The sequence below is a fragment of the Crocodylus porosus genome, unplaced genomic scaffold (genome assembly GCF_001723895.1).
Source record: "Crocodylus porosus isolate Cpor-Errol unplaced genomic scaffold, CroPor_comp1, whole genome shotgun sequence".
Taxonomy (NCBI): Eukaryota; Metazoa; Chordata; order Crocodylia; family Crocodylidae; genus Crocodylus; species Crocodylus porosus.
In genome coordinates, this window is record NW_017728911.1 from 6,062,184 (window position 1) to 6,084,721 (window position 22,538).

At 40.5% G+C, this 22,538-nt stretch overlaps 1 protein-coding gene across 2 annotated transcripts in view; it reads left to right on the forward strand.

Moving 5' to 3' along the window:
* The first annotated feature begins 208 nt into the window (after positions 1-208).
* The window catches only part of PEAK1 (pseudopodium enriched atypical kinase 1), a 99,900-nt gene continuing 77,570 nt past the window's right edge, over positions 209-22,538 (forward strand). For both annotated transcript variants that reach the window (XM_019533352.1, XM_019533353.1), the window contains exon 1: positions 209-392. The gene's annotated coding sequence lies outside the window, so the exon portion shown is untranslated. The remainder of the gene's footprint in view (positions 393-22,538) is intronic.

The window sequence follows — 22,538 nt, forward strand, 5'->3', positions numbered from 1 at the left end:
CACATGAAGAACTATATAGGCCTTCTAAAACTTATTCAGACCTTATACCTTGGAAGTAGGGGCAGATTCCAAATGAACAGGAGTAAGCAGGGGATCTCTGTTCAAATAAACCTTGCAGTATTTGAGAAGTTCTGGAGGCTATAAGGGGAAGGAAAAGTACAATGGATCTTTAAAAAACGAAACAAAACTTATTTTACACTATTAACCATTTCATCTTTCTTTTTCAGAAAACATTGCTGCCCTGATCCATTGTCACAAAGAGAAAGGGGTGAAAAGTGTGGCTATCAGCCTTGGATAAATTGGAAATACTTAGATTTGGTGCCAGCTTCTACAGAAGGTTTTAGAAAGCCACCTTTGGCACCAGAATGGATAAAATACTTCAGACTTAAATGGTAACCTTAATTCTTCCACAGTCTCTTTTTAAATGTCCTTGGTGCATCGTCTTCAAATTTTGTACAAATTGTAAAGGTTTTTAAGCTTGTACTACTGCAGTTTAATTATGGTAACCTTATACCAGCTAAATTCCAGATAAATCTGTACTTTTGCCACTTCTTTTATTATTAGAAGGTAGCTTGCAGTGTCAGCTTCTAAAAACTTTGCAACTGATGTTTAAGTTGTGGCTAAACAATCCTTTACTACTTTCATGTTGGGAGACGAACCCTCCTCCTCACCCCCAGTTTTGTATTCTTTGGGGTACAAAAATTAAGAATTGTTTAATATTACTTGCTGACTAATTCTTTCTAGCAAATAAAAAAGCCATACATGCATTTTTGTAGCTATGTCCATTTATATGACAAAAACTTATGATCTTATTAGGTTAGAAAAGCTACTTTTACTTTGTTCTTTGGTAAGGACTGTGAGCCCATTGCTGCTTCTGTTGTTGTCATACCTAGTTTCCTCCTTTTGTCATCTGCCCCCTCTCTTCTCTCCCTTACCCTGTTTCCATAGCAGTGTTTTCTCACAGCTCTTCAGTAGTGCTAAGTACCATCATCACCAGTACCACCACCACTTCCTATGACAATCCTTACTACTTGTTCTTTTCTTTTTCATTGTGTTCCTTCCCTTATTTTGTCTGTCTTGCTCTGTCTTGTCATCTTACTCTGTTTTCTCTCCTTAGCCTCTTTTCCTTCTCACTCTATTGTGTCTTGTCGAACTTGATGAATCCATAATATTCCTAAAATGAAGTGGGATGAATTCTGCTTGTATCTCCTCCTCCATCCCTTTTCTGTAGCTTGTGGCTACATTTATAGACTTGTGCTAGAGCAAAGCCTTACTGTAGATATCCTGTGCCTTTTTAAAAAGTGACATGCACTAGTGCATTTGTTTTGAAAGCAAGAACAGGCGGTGTTTAAATATCTGTAGTGCCGTAATCCTTTTATTTGCTCATGATATTAGAAGGTAGTCTGTCCCTATTTTTATTTATTTTTGAGGGCAAAAAAAACAGGTCTCCCACTATCACATTTTGATGGATTAATTGACCACTGGCATTCCTGGGGCTTGTAAAGATAACTGGCTTCCTTTGTCCAGTCATAATCAGGTGCTCACTCCACCTGTGTATCACAGGCTGGGTGTGAAACTACAGTGCTACAGGGTAAGCCTTTCACACTTTCTACAGATGCTTTATATTAAAGGTGGGATTCTCAAAAATTCTTATTATTTCCAAATTAAATAAATGATAAAGCTCCTTTTGGCTTCAGAAAGAACAGTTAATCTAGTGCTGAGGACTTCAGAATATCTCTCATGGCTTAGGCTGACATCATTTGGCCACTGAAGTCTTTTCCCAAACTGTTTTCTTCTGTTAACTGTCTAAAGTTCTCTAGTTTGGAATTTGGTCATCACTGTGGGAAGGAAAGGTGGCATGCAAGGAGGTGGGAGATGATTGTTTTGATGGTGGTAGGGGGGAATTTTGGAAGGTGTGAGGAACTGTTAATGGACTCTGTGCCAATGGCTCTCTCTTAACTCCCCTCCTCACATCTGTACTTTAGGAAAATGGTATGCCGATTCCACGGATCTGTGGTGGTGACAGGTGGAGCTCAGAAAAAAATTACAAGTAAGACCTTTCTCCCTGTTTTTTAACATTCATTTCTCCATTTTCTCCCTGTTCTTGCTCTTGCTTTTGCCCCCAAACTTTCTGATGAGCATTATAAATGCTCCGTTCTATTGATCTAGCACCTCTAAAAAGAAAACGAGAACGAGCAGCTGGCTCAACTCAGAATGCTGTCATTTGCCCTGATGGGAGAACTATGGCAAATCAGAGGACTCATTCATTTTTAAGGGCATGTTAAAATCTAGTATATTCCCCAGAATGTTGGAAGAGGAAATAGCAGTGGAATTGGGAATTATCTGTTGGTGCAGGAAGACCATAATCAGCTGTGTAAGGAGAAGTTTGTTTTGGCTCAGGAAGTGCTGAATGAAGCTATATGGGAAGAGATTTGGGAAGAGCCAACAGTTGCTATTTGGGCAGGTTCCCTGTCAGCGGGTGATACACTGGCCTGACTTGGGTGGGAAGTGCCTTGAGGATGCCACATGTACAAATTCTTTTCCTGAGAACAGCTGGAGGATGTTGTATGGGAGGTTCCTCTGGCTCAGGGAACACGTTGTATGGGAGGGTTCTTTCTCGGACTGGGAACACATATTTTCCACTTGACTCACTGACTGAAATCAAAATGAGCAATAAAATTTCTAAAATTAATGTTCAATTAGTTAGAATAATAAAAGTGAATTTATCATCAGGAAGGAAGACCAGAATAAGGGAAAAGAACGTATTAGGAGGAGGAAAACCACCGCCTGCTCAATAACAAAGGGAAGTGGCAGGAAGTTGGATAGCACCTTCATCAAACTGAATGATTTACTCTCTATCCACATAGTTATTTACCTTGGACACCGCTATTCTGAAAGTGTTAGCAGTCCCATGTGCACATCTATCTCTTCTTCTGTCACAGGCATTCTTTCTCCCCTGTATAGAGATAGTAAAGTTGACCTTTATGTACATACATGCATTATATAAAGCTGCCTGTAGAAGTGCTAATCTTTATCAATGCCAGGAAACTGCTCACTGATTTCTGCAGAACTCTTTTCTCCTGGAAGCAACTCTGGCTTTTGTTTCTTCTTGGAGTTGGCACATGGAATCAGGAAGGAACATGTTAAATGTATTGGTGCTGAAGCGGAATCTGATGCAATTGAAGAACTCTTTCTTGACATTATTGTATAAATAGTTACGTTTTCATTTCAGTGGTGGCTGATGGAGTCACAGTATATTTTTTCAGAGCAGGATGGAGTGATTATAGCCACTAATCATATAGATATTTGTTATAATCATCTTACATTTAGATAGTATTATTTTACCTATATGGATCCGAAAGTACTTAACCTTTATTAATTGACTCTGCTAGCTATCTTATTTTACCAGAAAATGAAGCAAACACACTACTTTGTCATAAAATATAGTAGTAAATACTGTAATGGGATCCAGAAGATAGTTCCTCTTGACATGTTTGTGTGGGAATGAGAAATTGAGGCCACTGAACCAAAGATATTTTCCCCTTCATTTTTTCCCCAAAACAGGGAAGGTAAGAGGATATATAATATGTATCTGCTTCCTCCTACTTAGTCTCTCAGTCTGTTAGAGAAAAGCATGTGCTTCTGCACTTACGTGCTTACAATAGACCAACAACTTAACTGATTTATATACAATTCTGGCAAATCCTTAACGTCACAATGTGGGGGTAGAGGGAAGAGATTAATTCCTTAACCCCAATATTTGTGGTCAAATCAGAGACTTTTTTTGTGGCCTTCCTTTAGCTGAAGCATAGCTGAACAGATTGAATTCAAAATTTGTTTTTGAAAAAAGACTCTGCAATTCAGCTGAAACCTTAAATGCCAGTCTTTCAGTCCTAAGCAGGCTTTTATAGCTGAGTTATAAACTCTTGAAAAAGGTGATTCATAAATGGAAACATTGTCAGAACAAGTTATTATAAAAATGAAATATTTATAAAGAGTCCTATTGTAAATTGTATTTGTTTTCACAGTGGACTGTTAACCTTTCTCTGGCTTGTTCTACAATTTGGCCCTTATTTCACTCAGCTTAACATATTAAAATTGCCCCCTCTCAGTTGTTAAATATTGTAATTTGTTTATATTTTCATTTGATAAGGCGAATAATGATTATTCCTTTCTTTTAAATTCATGTTGATGAAATGCGTGCCTTTGGAAACATAATCAGCAGGAGAAGCATTGGCAAGACTACATGGAAAAAAGCATTTAATATACTGCAAGGTTCAAAATGAGCAGCAATCCTGTCTTGGCCAAAAGCTGCTGTTTTTAAATCAAGACCATTCTGTTCTGCTTCATATCAGCGCAGTGGGCTCCTTTTTTTGTGATGAGACAGAAAACTCCGCGCCCTCATATAGTGGTTTTTAGCTAGCTCTTTACTTGAGCAAAGGGAGGATTTTTTTTTTTTTTTACTGTCAACATTTTCTGTTGATCTTAAATAAGATGTTCCATAAAAATCTTCTTTTAAATTTTCAAGTGAGGGTAGTAAAAGTACTTAAATACTAAATTCAGAATAATGATAGGTCTGTGTTTTTATCATTTGAGACTATCAGTTGATAGGTAGTCTGTTGCTGAGAGACTGTGTTTGAGGCTGGGGGGCTGTTTAAGGCAGGACAGGTTTGCTTGCTCCCTGTGGCTGCTATGAGATGGTTGTCATTTTCCAGGATGGGCTGGAAATCATTAGTGAGGTCTGAGGTGTTCAAGGTAGGGCTGTGTCACCCTTGTCTTGGTTGTAGCAGGGTCTGAGAGTCTGAGTCTGGTGCTGTTGATTTGAGTGGCTGTATCTTTAGGATTGTGGTATAAGTGTAAGAATTCCTGTAACAGATCCTCCAGATTCCAGTAAGTAGGATGAGCACAGATAGCAATGTTATAATGTATAGCTTGGCTGTAGACAGTGGATCTAGTGGTGTGTTTAGGATGAGAGCTACTGGCATGGAAATAGCTGTAGCAGCCAGGTAGTTTTGATGCAATGTGGTGGTGATATGGCCATTGTAAACTTTCACAGTAGTGTCCAATAAATGAATTTTCTGGGTGGAATATTCTAAAATTGATTTGGAACAGGGGTATATAGACCTACCAGCCAAAATCCAAAACTGTAATATCTGTGCCTAAATCTAGTCTGCTCTTACCTGAAGAAAAAAATTCTAAAATAGGAGGCAGAGGTAAAGGAGACTCCTTGGCTTTCTTCCTAGACTTTCCTTCTATCATTTGATCTGTTTTAAGCATCTTTTATTTCTTTTCTTTAAATGACTGGTCAAGAACTAAGAACTTTTGTAAGAAAGATCCATAGAGGCTTTCTGTTTCTTTCTCTCAGTCTTCTGTAGTGCTTAGGCAGCATGTATTATTAGTGAAAATACCATATCTTATTTCAGTACTTTTGACAAGCTCATCCTTCCTTAGTACTCATTGTATTCATATTGTATACTTTCACTTTTTAAAAATAATTCTGTAATTGATATTTAATAGATTTCCCTTCTCTCATAATGAGTCCTTTCATTTGTTCGCAGCCTTCTACATGGTGTGAAATTAGCAAGGGATGCATTTCCAGTAAAAAACCAACAAACAAACAAACAAAAACCTGTTTGAGCCACACTTCAGACATTAATTAAGAGAATCATTCATTGATCTTTCTCAAGGATCAAAAATATTTTTATCTTCCCTCAGTTCTATTCAAAATAGCAATAATTTCCTGTAAACTAAAGGTTGAGAGTGACTGTTATGGGGAAAATTGTGTATATGCAGTTGCTATGGAAACATACCTTCTAGACCTTGAAAACCAGCACTGCAGCCTACAATGTCCCCACTGTTTGTTGGCACCATTTATAAATCACGGAAGTTATATTCACTTTCTTTTCCTCCCCCCCCCAGTTATGAAATGGCACAGGCAGTTATCTACACCAGGCCTCTGCTTTGGCACATTCATTGTTCAGTATTAAGAGAAGAATGAAGGAAAGAGAGTCTGCCACTTAAAAATGTGGATGTTCTCAGAAGAAATCAGAGCTGCCAAGCAGTACCATAGTATAGTAAACTGGAACCAAGATATCTTCACCCATAAAGCCTTTTTTTGTAATGAGGTGATCTAGTTGTATACCATATTTACTTGAATACAGGACGATCCTGAGTGTAAGACAGTGCCCCAATAATTAGGTTCTACACATACAAAATATATACATTTATTATAGCATGTATGGAATCTAGTTTTGGAGGATCATCTTAAATCCATCTCCCCCTCACTACTGCAGGTGAGGGGGGAGAGGTAATGGGGTAGTAATGGGGCAGGCAATAGGAGACAGACAGTGAGGGAGGCAGTAGCAGGGGTATGTGGTGGGGCAAACGGTGAGAGAGTCAGGCAGCTTGTTCCCTGCTGCCTGCTTCTCCTCCCCACCCCCTGGTACCATCCATTGTCAAATTGAAACATAAAACAAAAATAGAACCCCTCACAGAAATTTCTTGGCTTTTAGATTATCATCTTCCCCCAGTGTTTTTTTTCTGAGAAACGGTTTACCATATTTACATGAATCCCGCAGCAGGGGGGCTAGTGGCGGGGAAAGAAGTGCCCCCCTTCTGCTCCCCAGTACCTGCGCCTCCTGGCATCTGCCCCCATGCTGTGTCTTCCTGCCACTTTCCCCGCTCCCAGGGCCTGCCCTTGTCACCTGGCCTCTCTCTCCCCTCCCCTTAATTTGCTTAATTTGTGGCAAATCTGCCAAACAAGTTGACCCCCCACTGCCCTAGAGCTTTGTATTTGTCCTTTGTTATAACACTACCCTAGCAATGCACTGGTCTTATCATTTTGACCATTGGTTGTATGATGCTATGCTACAATTTTTCTCATCATTTTTATTGGATAAAAAGAGGCTCTTCTATTTTCATGATAGCAGCTTTCTGAAATTAAAGTGTCTGGAAGCAAAACTCCAAAAGTTACCACTCAGGATAAACTACTGACCAACTTTTCCCCCTCTGAAGCGCAGCATGAGATCACAGCATGAGGAGAAACAGATGTCATAAGAACAGGGATGCCCTTATGAAAGTAGCGAGAATCAAGAGTAGCATCTTTAGTATTTTTCCTTTTTCATATACTTTTTGCCTGGGATTTGCTGGTGATAAAGATGAATGTCTGAAGTTCTGAGTGGGAGTTAGATCAGTTTAGCATCAGGAGAGAGTGCAAAGAAGAAACTTGCTAAATCCATCTTGCATATTTTTATAAATTCATAAATCTTTGAAAGAGTATCTTAATAGTCAAGTGACATCCCATGAGTGAAATTAAATATAAGCATTGAAACCAAGGTGAGTGTATCAGACCTGCAGATCAAACTTGGCTCATATATGTCAGTACCAAGCCAGCATGAGAAGCTGTCCTTATCTAAAAATTATTTTATGTATCATTGATATGATATGAAGAATTTAATATTATCCACTGTTTCATTTCACTGATTGATACTAAATTAACCTCAAGTATGTGAATAATAGTAATATATACTTGGGCTCTGTAACTGTGCAAGAGTCAGTATTTGGTTAATTATCTAAATACACTGAAAAGAGAGCAGTATCCAGCTGGCTGTAATTAGGGTTAGATTGTTTCATGCCTTCAAGACATTTTTTTAATTCATGGGATCCACAGTTTTCCTGTTGTTCTCATTTCCTGTAACATAAGAACACTAATATATCTCTTAGAGAATTAGAATGAGAGCAAGCAGAAAAATGTTGTGAGGGTCACTGTTGTTAACGCTTTCTTAACTTTTCTAACCTGAAAATGTGCAACGTAAGACAGTCCTAAGTCCAGAAGCTATAACCCAAAAAAATAGGTTAGAATAAAAAGAAGGTTTTAAAGACAGCACAGTAAGTTTTATAAAATTTGAAACCTGTGCTCTAAAAGTCTCTGTTCTTAATGAGGGACCACCAACCTGCAGAAGGAGTAAGGACTTCTGATGACAAATTGGGGATAGGTGTGACATCTTGCACTCATTGAGGGCTCAGTAGTAATTCAGTAGCCTTGGAATACCATGCTAGGAGTGCAGTATATCAAATCTGATTTGTTGGGACAATTCTCTCCTTTTTTCCTTTTGTCTTTGTGCAGCCACAGTATTAATACTTGCAACTATAGAAGTCTTAATTTTAGAAAGTTATCTCAGCTTGTTCTGCATTCAGTATCAAAGTTACCATGACCTGGGCTGTATGCCATCTCTGCTGTTATCAATTTGTTTTACAATCCTCCACCAGAGAGCTATCATTTTTTTTTAGAAGTTTTAATCTTTTTTAATCAGATTGTCAATGTCTGGGGACACAACCCTGGAACTTTGCTGTCTTGTTATAAATCTATCTGCTGGTATTTTAAGAGTACCTAATGATGTGTGTATCCAGTAGGATCTATCTCAGTGGGAGAACTAAGTGGCCACTGTGATATTTGGAAGCATTTAGCAAGCTTTCAGCATGATGTAAATAACTGAAGCCAGTTTCTCAGCTTTTAGATTATGCAGGTGACTTGAACCAGTTCGTACCACCAGAACAAATTAAAACTTCCAGAGGACTCCTGTAATTTTTGGGAGCCATTTGGTACCCAAGGATCTCTAGGAATCAGGAAAGCCCCAGATATGCCCCCTGAAACAGAGGCTGCAATAGTGTGGGATTAGTATACATTCCCTAGGGAAAGTAAAACCCTTAAAGGGCAGTTAAGCAGATTTTGAAGGCATCATTGTGCCACTGGGATGAATCTAATCTGGCTCTGCAAATCCATCTCTGAAGTTATCCTTTGCTGTGATACCCACAAAAACCTGATATGGCTAATTACTAGCTGTTGTGGCTGCTGCCAGTCTGCTGAACCATGTTATTTCACTGCCTCATGCTCTCCAGTCTGTTTCTATCCCTGGCCAGTTGCCTCTTTTTTTGCATGGTAAACTCTTTATGCCAACAACCATCTATTTGGTTTTTTTGTACAGCACCTAGCACAAGGGTTTCCTGACCTAAGGATGTCTCCTATTTTATTGTTCATAAACAAACAAAAGTTGTTGTTCATTTGTAAATAATAAAAATAATGCTCTATTATGTATTTTTGCATATAGAGATTTTATATGAAAAATAAGTAACAACTATACCTGGCTGCCATCAACTTTGTTTTAATTTCCAAATGTCAGGTAGTCTTCATAGAAACATACCTTGAGGAGACATTTAAAGGAGAGATATCTAACCATCACTTAGTAAAAGTGGTATTTGGTAGAAGGATAAAGCTTAAGTAACAGTTGTTTTCTGCTGTTTGTTTATTTTAATGAATGCATGTAAACTCTTGTCACATTTGCAAATGCCCTTCTTTGATAGTCCCTACATATGTATGCACTCCTTTACCAAGATCACATCTATCTAATAAGAAGTGGCTTGTCATTTGGAAGCATGCAAACACCCCTTTGTATGCTGTGTTATCTGATAAACTATACGTAGTCCCAAAGATGAGATCACAGATTCTGCAAAGACTTCAGGACTTGCTTAGCTTTCTGCTTGTGGATTATCCTGTTCAGTTCAATGAGCCTATTCACTGTACAAAGTTGGATGAACACACAAGAATATCTGCAGGACTAGGAGCCAAAATATAACTGTGTGTGTATTTGTGTGTGTATATACATATACATGTGTGTGCATGTGTGTACGCATATATGTGTGTGCATTAAAACTTAATGTTTCCAGTTCTTGATTTTATGTGCTTCATTTTAATGATGCATTAATGTTAATTTTGCCCCTTTGTTGGAGACAACAGTATTGTTCACTGAACTTCTGTGAAATAGTTCCTTTGTAGCAGCACATTTTGTGATCATGAGTTCTATTAACTAACAATAAATATGCCCTGAAAGTATCCAGTCACCATGCTTGAAGCCTTTGTGTGATGATTTTAGTGAAAAAAGTAAATAGTTCCCAAATTGTATATTCGTTTTATCTGTATGTGTGTGTCTGTTCCATGTCCTCCTTCCCCCATCATAGAGATACAAATTTTTGTTCGCTATTTTATATTCTCTACCTTACTCTTTCTACCTGGAGATTTAATGCAATTGGGACCAACCCTTGGGGGGGAAAAAATGCATATTTTGTGTGTTCTTGGTCCAGGTTACATAATAATATAGCAAATTAATTTGGATATTATGTAAATGCCGGCCAATATCCAGATGGCAGTTTTTGTAAAGGAAGAATGATAGTGATAACATTGTTCTGGGTTTGTTTTGTGTTTCCCCCTGCATTAATAACAGCACAAAAACTGCAAGCCTTGCTCTGGATATATCCTATGCAGATCAGAGGCCAAGCCCTACTTGGACTCCATACTGTCTTCTCTTGCTAGGAACATTCTGTAAATTGATATCTATTCCTGAAGGAAAGGCAGGTTTTTTTGGAGGGGGAGAGTTGTTTGTTTGTTTTTGGTTTTGATTTTTGTCCTTTTTTAAAACAGAAGTAAATGTTTTGAGCTTAGTGTTACATTCTTGAAGAATGTTTCATATCCTGGCTGCAACATTCTCCTATTGAAGTGCACCAAGTTGGATTGTTCCTGTTTTGCTGATGTCTCTTACATAGGGAATGCTGTTCACTTACACTGGGGTACATCAAGAGCAACTTCACTCCTGAGAGTTATTCTGGTTTTACACTATGGACCTAAGAGCAAAATGTGGCCTTTACTCCCTCACTCCTGTGGCATAGAGAGGAGGTGCAATGCAGAACAAGCCTCCTGTTCTACTAGGGTAGTATTATCGTTTATTTTCGTGATGTCTTTCCTACTACCACTCAGGCAGCAACAGATGCATGTATCAGCCAAAGCAGGGGTTGCAGGGCTGCTTATCGCGTTTTAGTGAGCTGCTGAAGGGAAAGAGGGGTGCAGACTCAGTCTGGGTACCCTGTCACAGCTGTTTACTAGGCCTGTGCAAGTAGGCAGCTATTTGATCCATTTTTGGATCCAGCCACTTCAGATGCCAGTGATCTGATCCGGAGCTCTGGACTGGGTTCCCGCTTTGATCCGGCCAAAGCAGCTCCAAAGCTTCGGAGATCCGGCCATAGGGTATAATGGGGAATCAATGAAATATCTATAACTTTTTGTTGTTTTTTGTCTGATTGGATGAAAATTTCAGGGATAGTAGCCTCTGTTGAGAGCATGAAGCCTGCCAAGTTTCAAGAAGATTGGTGCAGGGGTTTGGGGGGAACTGGACCCCAAATTTTTGAAAGCAAAGCTCATGTCATGTGTATGTGTTACACCACAGGTGGGTGAAAACTGCAGGGGTGGTAGCCCCTGGTGAGGCCATGAAGCCTGCCAAGTTTAAAAAAGATAGGTGCAGGGGTTTGGGGGGTAGTTTTCATCCCACTGCGTCTTAACACACACAGGGTCATCTATGTCACAAGTTCTGCCTGCCGGCAGCTTCAGGTGCAGTTCCCCCTAACCCCTGCACCTATCTTCTTGAAACTTGGCAGGCTTCATGGCCTCACCAGGGGCTACCACCCCTGCAGTTTTCACCCCCCCCCACCCCCCCGCGGTGTCACACATACATGTGACATGCGTTTTGCCTTCAAGACTTTAGGGTGCAGTTCCCCCCAAACTCCTGCACCGATCTTCTTGAAACTTGGCAGGCTTCATGGCCTCACCAGGGGCTACCACCCCTGCAGTTTTCACCCCCCCCCACCCCCCCGCGGTGTCACACATACATGTGACATGCGTTTTGCCTTCAAGACTTTAGGGTGCAGTTCCCCCCAAACTCCTGCACCGATCTTCTTGAAACTTGGCAGGCTTCATGCTCTCTACAGAGGCTACCACCCCTGCAAGTTTCACTCAAATCAAACAAAAAACAACAAAGTTATAGATATTTCATAGATTCCCCATTATACCCTATGGCCAGATCTCTGAGGTGACTCTGAAGCTTTTCCGAAGTGGTTCGGAAGCTCCAAACTGCTTTGGAAAGCCTAACGAAGCCAGCACTTTGATCCAGACGTGCTGCTTCAGACACCGAAGCACCCAAAGCCTCTCCGGATCCAAACCATGGTCTGAAGCCTTGCACAGCCCTACTGTTTACGCTACCCTGTACAGTGTGGGGGAAGAGGGAGACCTATCTGGCCGTGGGCCCAGTTGCTCTGCACCTACTGCTAGGGGCAGTGGACAGAGTGGACAGGATCTCCATGGAGACTGGACCGGGATTCCTGTGAACAGGGAGTGTTTTGCTGGGATAGACCTGCAGGTGGGTGGCATCCAGGAGCAGGACGGGTGGGCAAGGCCAGGGTCGCTGGGTGGTGACATCGTAAGGCTGGGAGCCAAGGCCCAGGGCAGAGTTGCGATCTGCTCTCCACACATCCCTGTGACAGATGCTGGTTCTTCAGGCAGGGGCTGCTGCCTATGGAACTGGTGCCTGTTGCAAGGATGTGTGGGGAATGAATCGTGACTCTGCCTCGGGCCTTGGCCTGCACTGTCATCACTCCACAATCCCAGCTCCGGCTGCCCATCGTGCTTCCCACCCCCATCCTATCTGCCTGGCTTAGGATGCCTTTCCCACAGCGGTCCCAGGTCAATCTTCATGGAGATCCTGCCCACCCACTCCATCTGGCACCCCTGGCAGTAGATGTGGGGTGGACAGGCCAGGGTACCCCCAGGTATCAGGGCCAGGTCCAGCGGCAGAGACGCTGGCAGCAGTATCCAGAAGGAGCCTGCTGGGAAGCTGAGTATGGCAACCATGCCACCCCTGCCCAAGAGCTGTGCATGGAGTTGGGGCAGGCTGTGTTAAGTGCCAGGCTGTGGCACCTCCATGTCCAGGGGTGGTAGGACATGCTTCACACATTACTGGCCTGGGCTGGGCAGGGCTGAGGAACCCACCACAAATCAGATGGAATTGTTTGGTAGGCCAGATCTGGCCCATGGGCCATATTTTGCCCACCTATGTCATAAATGCATCTACTGAAACATGTACACACATCATTCATTAAGTTCCAATTATTGCAGTATTTTGAACAGAGTATTTCTTCAGGCCAAGCTTGAAATTATTCTGAGTATAATTAATATGAAGACAGTGAAAAGAACATTAGGTGAACATTAGTGTGTTTGTGTTTTGTGGAAGAAGGTGGCTTTTAGGAGTGACTTGAAGGAGGAAAAGGAAAACTTGGGAGGAGCAATCTTGCATAGCAGACTAAGCTCAAAACTCCAGAGTTTTATACCCAGCTCAAATATGGTCTTAGTCTGTGGCCATGGGCAAAGTCTCATCTTTTGTTTGGGTTTCCTCACTTGTAACGTAGCAATATCGGCTACCATACAGTGTTCTTACAGAAAATGACCTGCTTTTTATAGCTTGTTACCTCTCCAACACAGACTTGGGGAATGCTGATAGTAAGAATACTGCTAGTAAATGATATTTCGTTCCTTTCCTCAAATGCGGATGCATTAAAGGGCTGAGAGGTGTTTCAGTACACCATTTCTGATGTATTTTATTACACTTCAGGATTTTTGGTGTTCAGTGACTCTAAAGTATTTTGTGCAATACACTGGGGGGGGGAACCAAAACATCCTTTGCATTATCAGTAAACTACAGCTGGTTTGCAGAGTGTACTCTGGGCACCTGTACATGAGCACGGAGGCTGCTCCAACACCCTGGAATTAAGAGAGTCTCCTGGAGCATGGCAACTACCATGCTCCAGCAGCCTCCTGCATCTTGTGCATCAGCATCCCCGTGCTTGAAAATGGCAGACGGTGCTTGAACTGAAGCATACTGAACAATCTTTAGTTCAAGCGCCCCTGCCTCCATTTTTAAGCATGGGGACACTGATCCACAGAGCTGCTTTAATTAAAGTGCTACCCTCCCTCCACCCTCTCCCCAACTAATCCCTGGAGCACCTGTAAAGGTGCCCTCTGGGCTCATCTGTAGTGTCACTTGTTAAGCAGGAGCAGATACTTTCATGCACTACCACAGTATAAAAATGGAGCCAAATTTCTTTGCAGTTGTCATTTGTCTTGCAACTTTCTGTGATTCAAGTACAAATAGAGAATGAAAAATTAATCTTCATTGATTATTAAATGCAAACCTTGTAACACAAGAGTGAGAAACAAGGCATTGATCACTGCATTCTGTCATTCCCAACACTTGCAATAAGTGAAATTAAAGGTCTGTGAAACCCCCCCACTGCCCTGAGGTAGTTACAGCCTCTATCAATCTGCAGTCAAATTAATGCAGAATAAATAAAAGCATAACTTCCAAGGAATTATGGACACTTATAATGTGCTAACCATGACAGACAGCCATGAAGGCAATGAAGTATAACCTTGTTAAACATTAGAAAAGTTCATATAAATATTCATGCACAGTATTTGCATTCTTAAGCTTTTAATTGATTCTTTACCAAAAAAAGTAAAGGAAAATCAATGTTTCCTCAATTCCATAGAGTTCACAGCCACCAAAAATAAGGGAGAGGCTATGTATCAGTGGCCTGTACATGAGAAATGGAATACTCTAAAGAAATTTGCAGCCAACAGTACATTCTTCAGTTTAACTCCTTTTCATTGCAATTGAAGTTAAATATTTGGAAACTACTTTAAAAAGGTCTTTTGACTTTGTATCAGTAGCATTTTAATTTTTTATATTAAAGCCCCAAAGAGACTGGACTGTTTGCCTGCAGGCAAAATTAAGTGTTTGCCCATTTCTGTATCACCAAAAGCCCATTGTTAACAAATGAGTGTCACCTTAACAAAAATAAATAGTGCCATTATTACAATGGCAAGGAGTTGTTCAACTCAGAAATTCAGTCCAGAACCACGCAGCTGTTCAGGCCTAAAATAGTAAGGCTGTAAATCCTACCATTGCCCTTGTGGAAGTGCTACATTTTGCTACTCTATCCCATGGTGCTGGCTCATGATCACTGCTGATTAAGGCTCTGTGGCTTGAAGTTTATCTGGAGTGCCTATGAATTAATAGACTGCTATGATATGTACTGCTGATATGAGAGCATCAATTCCCAGTTAGTTTTAAAATAATTGTGAAAAAAATAATTACTCTTCACTTTTCATATTTAAAGCGCACAGTTACTAGAAGCCACAGAAATGGCAGCGGGTGCAATGAAGAAGCCTGGGACAGCAGGGCACGCATTTTTTTTAGACACGTTCAGAGCCAGAAAAGGGTGACCCAGTCTACAGCCCCAGCAAGACCAGCAGCTTTTGAGTGCATGAGTGAGGGGTTTGAGCCGAGATGGGGGGTTGTCTACAGTTCTGAAAAATCAGGTCATAAATGTTTTGGATTAAAAGTGCTGTTGCACTGTGGTTCTGAAAGCAAACACTCCTCTATTCCAGGCATAAGACTCTGGCTTTTCCCTCTCTCCTTATGGTACTAAACCAAAATACAGCCCACAGACTGAATCTGGCCTTCCAACTGATTCTATCTGCCCTGCGGCTGGGTGGCTGCAAAGTCATAGGATCTGGCCTGTAGGAAGCCGGCGGTTCTGGCTGCTGCATTCTGCCAGGTGGATGGAATCATCTATACCCTGTCCACATGCTGGAACAGAATCAAGTGCATGCTGTCATCAGCTGTGGACACTGCCTGCAGGTTCCCACTGGGGTTCAGGGCAACTGCCTGGGATTGCAGCTGACATGCTGCTGATGCAGCAGTGTCATCTGTGAAGCTGGGAGGATGCTCTGATCCCAAGTGAGAACCAGCTGCCTACGTTTCAGGCTGATGCCAGTGCTCACCTGGCGCTACTTCCAGCTCACAGGCTGTGAGCTGGTGTAAGCCGCAGGGCTGTGGTGTAGATGCAGGATTGTTGGCTGGTGGAGACAGAGAGAGGCAGCCCTGACTATGATCAGCAGTGGCTGGTGCAGGTTGCCGAGCAAAAGCAAGACCCAATAGCAGGTGTGCTTGCTACTTCTGAGTCTTTCTGGCTGTGAATGCATGGAGCCTATGCTGGGACTGCCCTACAGCTCCTCTCTGCTGCTACTGCTTCATGCAACCTCCAGGCCACTCTGGGCCCACAGAGAGGAGCTGCAGGGCAGCCCTGATGCAGGCTCTGGGTGCTCACTGCTGGGTCCTACTTTAGCCCAGTGCCCAGCACCAGCCATTTCCCCTCATAGGCAAAGCCGCAGCTCTGTCTCTGCCTACACCACCTCACCAACTTTCCTACACCTACAACACAGCCCTGCAGCTTATACCAGCTCCCGGCCTGTGTGCCAGAAGCAGCACCAGAGAGGTGCCAGCATCAGCTGCAGGTGGGTAGCAGCTTCCCCCTGAGGATCAGGGCATCTGCCTGAGCCCTTCCTTGGGATAGAAGGGCACAGAGGCTGAAGCTGCCACCCACAGCTATACCAGCTCTCCCCTCCCCTCACAGCCAAATAATTGCCCACACCTGGCCTAAATAGCCCAATGGTAAAACTGCATGCCGGCAGCATACACTAACATTCCTAGCATTATTAATGCTTGAACAGCTGTATTGGTGAGAAAATTCTGTAAGATCATAACAGTTTTGTGTCGAGGCAACTGATAACACACATCATTCAAGTGTGTACTGGTTTTAGGCTGATAAACTTGGGTTATAAGCAATTTGTTAGTTTTAGAACATTGTCATGTTTTAATATAAAGATGCTGGATGCTTGCATCCTTTTAGAGCTGCTTTTTCCCTTGTCCAATACAATTTTTCCAGTGATCTAATGCTAGCCTAATTCTTTCAGATCATTGCATCACTTTTAGTTGGTTGTGGTTCCCTTTCTATCTATTTACATTTCTTCTGGTTTTCTGCATCTGATGTATGTATTTTATGTATTGATTTCAACATTCCAAAAATATACCCAAACATTTCATAAATAAGTCGTCTTTTCTTTGGTAGGAGTCCACAGTCAATAAATTGCACAATAGAAGGAACTCAGGCTGACTATTTTCAGCTGAACAGTGACACAGTAAGAGAAAGTGGGTAGTACTTCAGCTAGGGAATCTCGGGCATTCAAGAACATAATTTTGTTCCTGAAATTTGATTAGGTTTTGTCTTGAAGGGCCATTTCAAAGGGGCAGTCCTGTGTGGTGGACTGCTTTACAGGCTGTCACAGGCTTGCAGGCCATATTTTGGGAAATGGGCTATTGAAAAGGGCCGTAAATAATAACACATGTTCCTTGCTCCTAACATGAGATACCATGATGATATAGTGGCTAAGGGCAGGAGAATGGTATTACTATTAAAATTGAGTTCTATCCTGAAAGATCTTCTCTTCTGAATCTGCAGGTCATCTTTGTGATCTCTCCACAAGTTGGCTGGGCTCAGGAACTTTTTAAAAATTTCTCTCGAGTCTCATGATCCTAAAAGGGGTACCACTAACATGGAAGTCACACTTCTATTAAATTTTTTATACCTGTTATATTTACCTGAGTATAATTACCTAATGTTTGTAATACCTGAATAACCCTAAATACTGGAACTCCAAGATTAAAGAAGAGAAATCTTGATGAGGTTTTGGACAGCATTATTGGAATGAAAATGTAATGTGGACAGCCCTCCTGATTTAACAGAGTCTTGACATATCTGCTGGGGAAAGGGGAGGGGGGAGAGGGTTTTTTGTAGGGTGGAGGGCTGTTCAAAGCTCTAGTTCCCAAGGCAAAATGAGATGGAAATCTCAGGTCTCTTTTAAAGTAAATTTCTAGGTCTCATATTAGGGAAATTTGAAAGTATGACATGCCTACGTATGCTAGAGACTCAAAAAATGAGAGGTAAATAAAAACAGGGCATTTTTGTTTATTTCAGATCTGCTAGTTTGTAAGCTATTCTCGTGATTCTGGGGGAGTCTGATACAACCTCTGAACGTGGGTTGAAAATGCAGTCAATTCCACAGTTCTGTTGGCTACTTGCATCCCTTACACACCTCTCTAGGTTCTGTAAGAGGCTGTTCACCAGAAGCAACAGCAACAAAATACAAAATTGAAGTGGCAACAGACAGATTTTTTCCTTGAGCAAAAAGGGAAGGGGAGGAAATGTGTCCAAACAAGAGAAGATTGACTCTGAAGCCCACCCAAGAGACCTAATAAATTCAACAAAACATTTATATAATCATAAGGAATTTTAAATTGGAATATTCTATTTCAATTATGTGTTTTCTGAAATATATTTCTGTGACCCAGCTGGGTCACATATTGAAATAAAACACATGCAAAGTAGTAGAGTTCCCAAAACCTTTCAGCATTTGTGTGCTTCTATTGAGTGTCATATATTAAGAATGCACAGAGATTGGGGAAGTGTTTAAATTCTTTTTACATACTCTCAAAGCAGTTTTACCGTGCTCTGAAAATTAAAAAAAAATATTGCTCATCTTGTAATCTTGCAGGGGCTTTGTCTTTTGCTACAATTAGATTGCCACAAAACCATTCATACTTTCTTTAAATAACTCTGTTTCTGAAAGAGGAATAAGCTCTTTTAAATCTTTTGATCTGTTTTGCAATGTTAAAACAGTCACAGGAATTTGATTTTAACAAGAATGCACCTCCTGATCAATGTGAGGGAGGTTTCTTTCCAGTCCTTCCTCCTTCATTCCCCATCTCTTCCAGTAAGCATTCCAAACCAGCCCAAAGGATGAAAGTTTTATCTTCAGCTGCTGATAAAAGAGATGCTCTGTACTGTGAGAAGTGATTACAGGTCCTGTCTAATTTGTTTTACTTCAGAATTAACAGAAATTATCTGGTTAGTGCTTCGAACTATCCATACAAAAAACTAGAACTCTTGGTTCCAAAATGATACCTTTTATTAGACCAACTGGAAAATGGCAAGAAAATTGTCCTTTTCTGCAAGCTTTCAGGATCAAAGTCCCTTCGTCAGGCTCTGGGAAAAGTGTAGATGGTACAAGATGGTAAAAAGTCCCCATAGGTAGGTATCATTTTGGAACCAAGAGCTCTAGTTTTTCGTATGTCTTTTTGTCTCAGACCAACACGGCTGTCAAATACACCCCTCAAACTATCCACATACATTACCAGGAATCTAGGTTTCTATCAGAGGGTGATGATGGAACAGTATGTTTCTCTTAATGTACTAGCCTTTCAGCTCTAGGGAACAAACCTAGCTTAGAACATTAGAAAAATTGGTTTGGTGTCCATCTTCTCTCTAAATGACACTAATTAGCACTGTAAAACCACACTGCATTTTGGTGTAATTGTGCTGAATTGCATTAGTCTTCAAGAGAAATTCAAGGCTGGAATTTCAGTAGGTTGGTATTGAGATGCATTTGGCAAAACTCCCTTAGATGTTCTTGGGTGTAAAATACTAGAATCTGCTACTGATTTTTAGGTCTATTATCAAAGCAGTGTCAGCAAAGCTTATTGAAAGTAGTGGGAAATCTCTCACCTACAGATAAAAAAAAAAAAAAATGGGACTAGAACAGCTTTATTATATAAGAGGTTTACTGAGCACTCCAGTATTACTTCACAGAGCCAATATCTGGCTTTGTCAGAATTATCCATAAATGTAGATGAAAGCTGGTATCCCAGTTGCATTTTACTTATGACTGAGAGGCAATGCTCTATTTTCTTTTGTATTCCTTTCTGTCTGTGTCTTCTTTCTCTCTTCCTTATCCTTTCAATATTTTATGAAAAATAAGCGTATCATTTTAGTTTGTTCTTGTCTTGCACTGAATTGCTAACATCTGTGAGTTTGTTTTATTCATTTTTTATACATGCTTTAGAAATGAGGGTCTATATTGCAAGTGCAAAAAATATATTTGCAGATAACATTTGACTAGGAGTCACCAAGGATTCTGCTAACAGAAAGAATCTTTATACGTTTATTTTCTGTTATGTCGTGCTAGTAATATATCTGTCTTACTGAATTCAGAGTCTGCGAGTAGGATGACAGTGGAGGAATAGCTTAGTCAGAAGTTGCAAATAGTTGATCTTTTAGTTATTTAGAACTTTTTGTGTCTTAAAGTTCCATTTTGAGAAATGAAAATGGTAAGGCTACTAGTCCATAATATGCCATTCTCAAAGCTGTGAAAAATGCTTAACTGCACTGGGAGCTTCAAATATTCTGTATTCTTCCAAATTTGGTCCCTGCATAGTTTGGAGCAGTTGCTTTTAAACATAACAAACAGCTGCTGAAGAAACTAACTTATTATATTGCATTCAGACAGTGCCACCACTTTCAGTGAATTTGGCATATTGCAATATCTATCATAATTAAGGTTTGTAGACCAGTATTAATGACACAAAAATATCAACAAAAGTCACTTTAAACTAGGCCCATTTCAATTTATTTTTAACTGAAAAAAACAGTCTTGAATATGACTAATTGATATCTGGAGAGTGTTTTATATTTTCAAGATGGAAACCTGAAAGTGAGGTGAATGTAGGTCATAAAAGTAAATTATGCAAAAGTATAATAAATCTGTGGAAATTGCAGAAGGAAAACGTGAATGGTCATGAAAATACTATCAAACAATAATTCTGCAGGAAAACAGGCTTGAACTGCAAGATTATATAAAAATTACAAATCAAAGTGTAGGAATTTTGATTCTAGTTTATATTGCTTGCAGAACTAAAAACCAGTTTCTGCTGCCCCCTCCCTCCTCAACAGCTGTAATTCTTGCCAAATAAAAGATATCTCTTATTGAAGTACTGAATATTTTTATAATTATGCAGTCTTCAAAGTACTGTGCATACATTAATTAATCTTCACAAACACCCCTGTGGTATAAATATATATTCCCAATACACAGATGCAGAACTGACTGGCTGAAAACAATCTGAGTCGCAACAAGGATTGGAATTTAGCAGCTCCCTGCTCATTTCATTATAAGCAGCAGCATTTCACTGGACTTTTCAGAGCATACCTAGTTGCTGAGACTTTGTTGCTCCACAGGATAATTTGCATATAACTATAAAATACAGCATAAAAATGTGTGACAATAGCACTGAGCCTGAGAGCTCTGGTATGTGAATTTCTCATTTATCTATAGGGCAACCACAAGATAGCCCTGCAATACACTGTGCCTGCAAGGCTAGCCCGGTCCTAACATAAAGTTAATTTTTGGCCTCTCAGGAGAATCTGCCACTGAACATGAAATAAAGTTGCTGTGTTTGTGCTGTAGTATCTGGGACCAAGCCACACCAAATTCATGTCATATAAGGGCTACCAAGCATTCATTAGGGAACAGTTTTTAATCCCTACTGAGCTCAGCTGGATTCAGCCCAACAGATGACCAACAGTTAAAGAACTTGGAATCTCATTAGCAATGCCCTGAGCCATTCCGTGCCCTAGTAAATGCAAATGTTACATGTGTAAGGATGAGGCTTGCTTCCTAGAAAGGCAGGTTTTACAAAATCACTTTTCTGTAGTTTATGCATCTTGGGAGTTCCTTTTTTTCTTTTTTATACACATGGGCAAAATCTTCCATGCATTGCTCTCATTCTTATGAAAACTGAGTTTCAGGTTTCAGTCAAATGCTATGTCCTATTGCTAAATACTTTCTATTAATCTAAAAAACTAACACTAACAAATGTATATCATCCCACCTCCTTTCTAAATAAAATTATTTAAAATTTGTCTTTAGCACTCTGCCTTATTATTAAGAAACTAGAACAAACCATAAAAGATATATATACCATATATTAAATTAATTTAAATTAACCAGGTGGTTTCTAAATGTAAATATAAATGGGGATTCCTTACTAGGGGGATGTAGTGGTGCAGCTGAACCCACCTTTGATTCCTGGTCCAGCCAAAGTTTAAAACAAACTGCCAGGCAGTAATAGCAGCATTTCTGTTCAGGCAGCAGGGGGGAGGGGTGTGTCACATGGCTCATTATACCCTACCTGATTCCCTCCAAACTCTTTTTCCTCAGGTGTTAACAGCCTCCTTTTTTAATGGTCTTAACGTTGCACTAATCAAGCTATTGTTTCTTCTGTAATTCTACTGTCTTAGCTGTTTCTGGTAATGTAGCTCCTATTTCGCAGCTTCTCATGCTGTTTTTAACTGTAGCTAAAAACATGAACTCAGGTGTAGAAACATTTAACTCTGATGAATATTAACTCACATGTGGAACTAGTTTTCAGCAAAGCATTGGATACACTGTCAAGATTCCCAGGAAGGCTTGATTTTGTTTTATGAATCTGACAGAAATGTATATTTAATAGTAATGACTACATGACTAATGAAACAATATTTTCAATTCTAATTATAATGATCACATGACTAATGAAACATTTTGATTATATTTGCCTAGTGTGTTTTATTTTTAATATATAATGTGTGATCTAATGTATGTGTGATATGTATGATATATGTGTGATATTATAGTGCAAAATAATGCATGTTCCAGCAAGTTTCATAGTTGGTAGGGTCAGAAGGGACCTAAGTAGATCATGAAGTCCAACACCCTACCATGGCAGGAAAAAATACTGGGGTCAAACCACCCCAGCAAGGTGTTTGTCTAGCCTCCTCCTAAAGACTCCCAGGGTAGGGGCTAGCACCACTTCTCTTGGAAGTTGGTTCCAGATCCTAGCCACCCTGACCGTGAAGTAGCGCCTCCTGATGTCTAGCCTGAATCT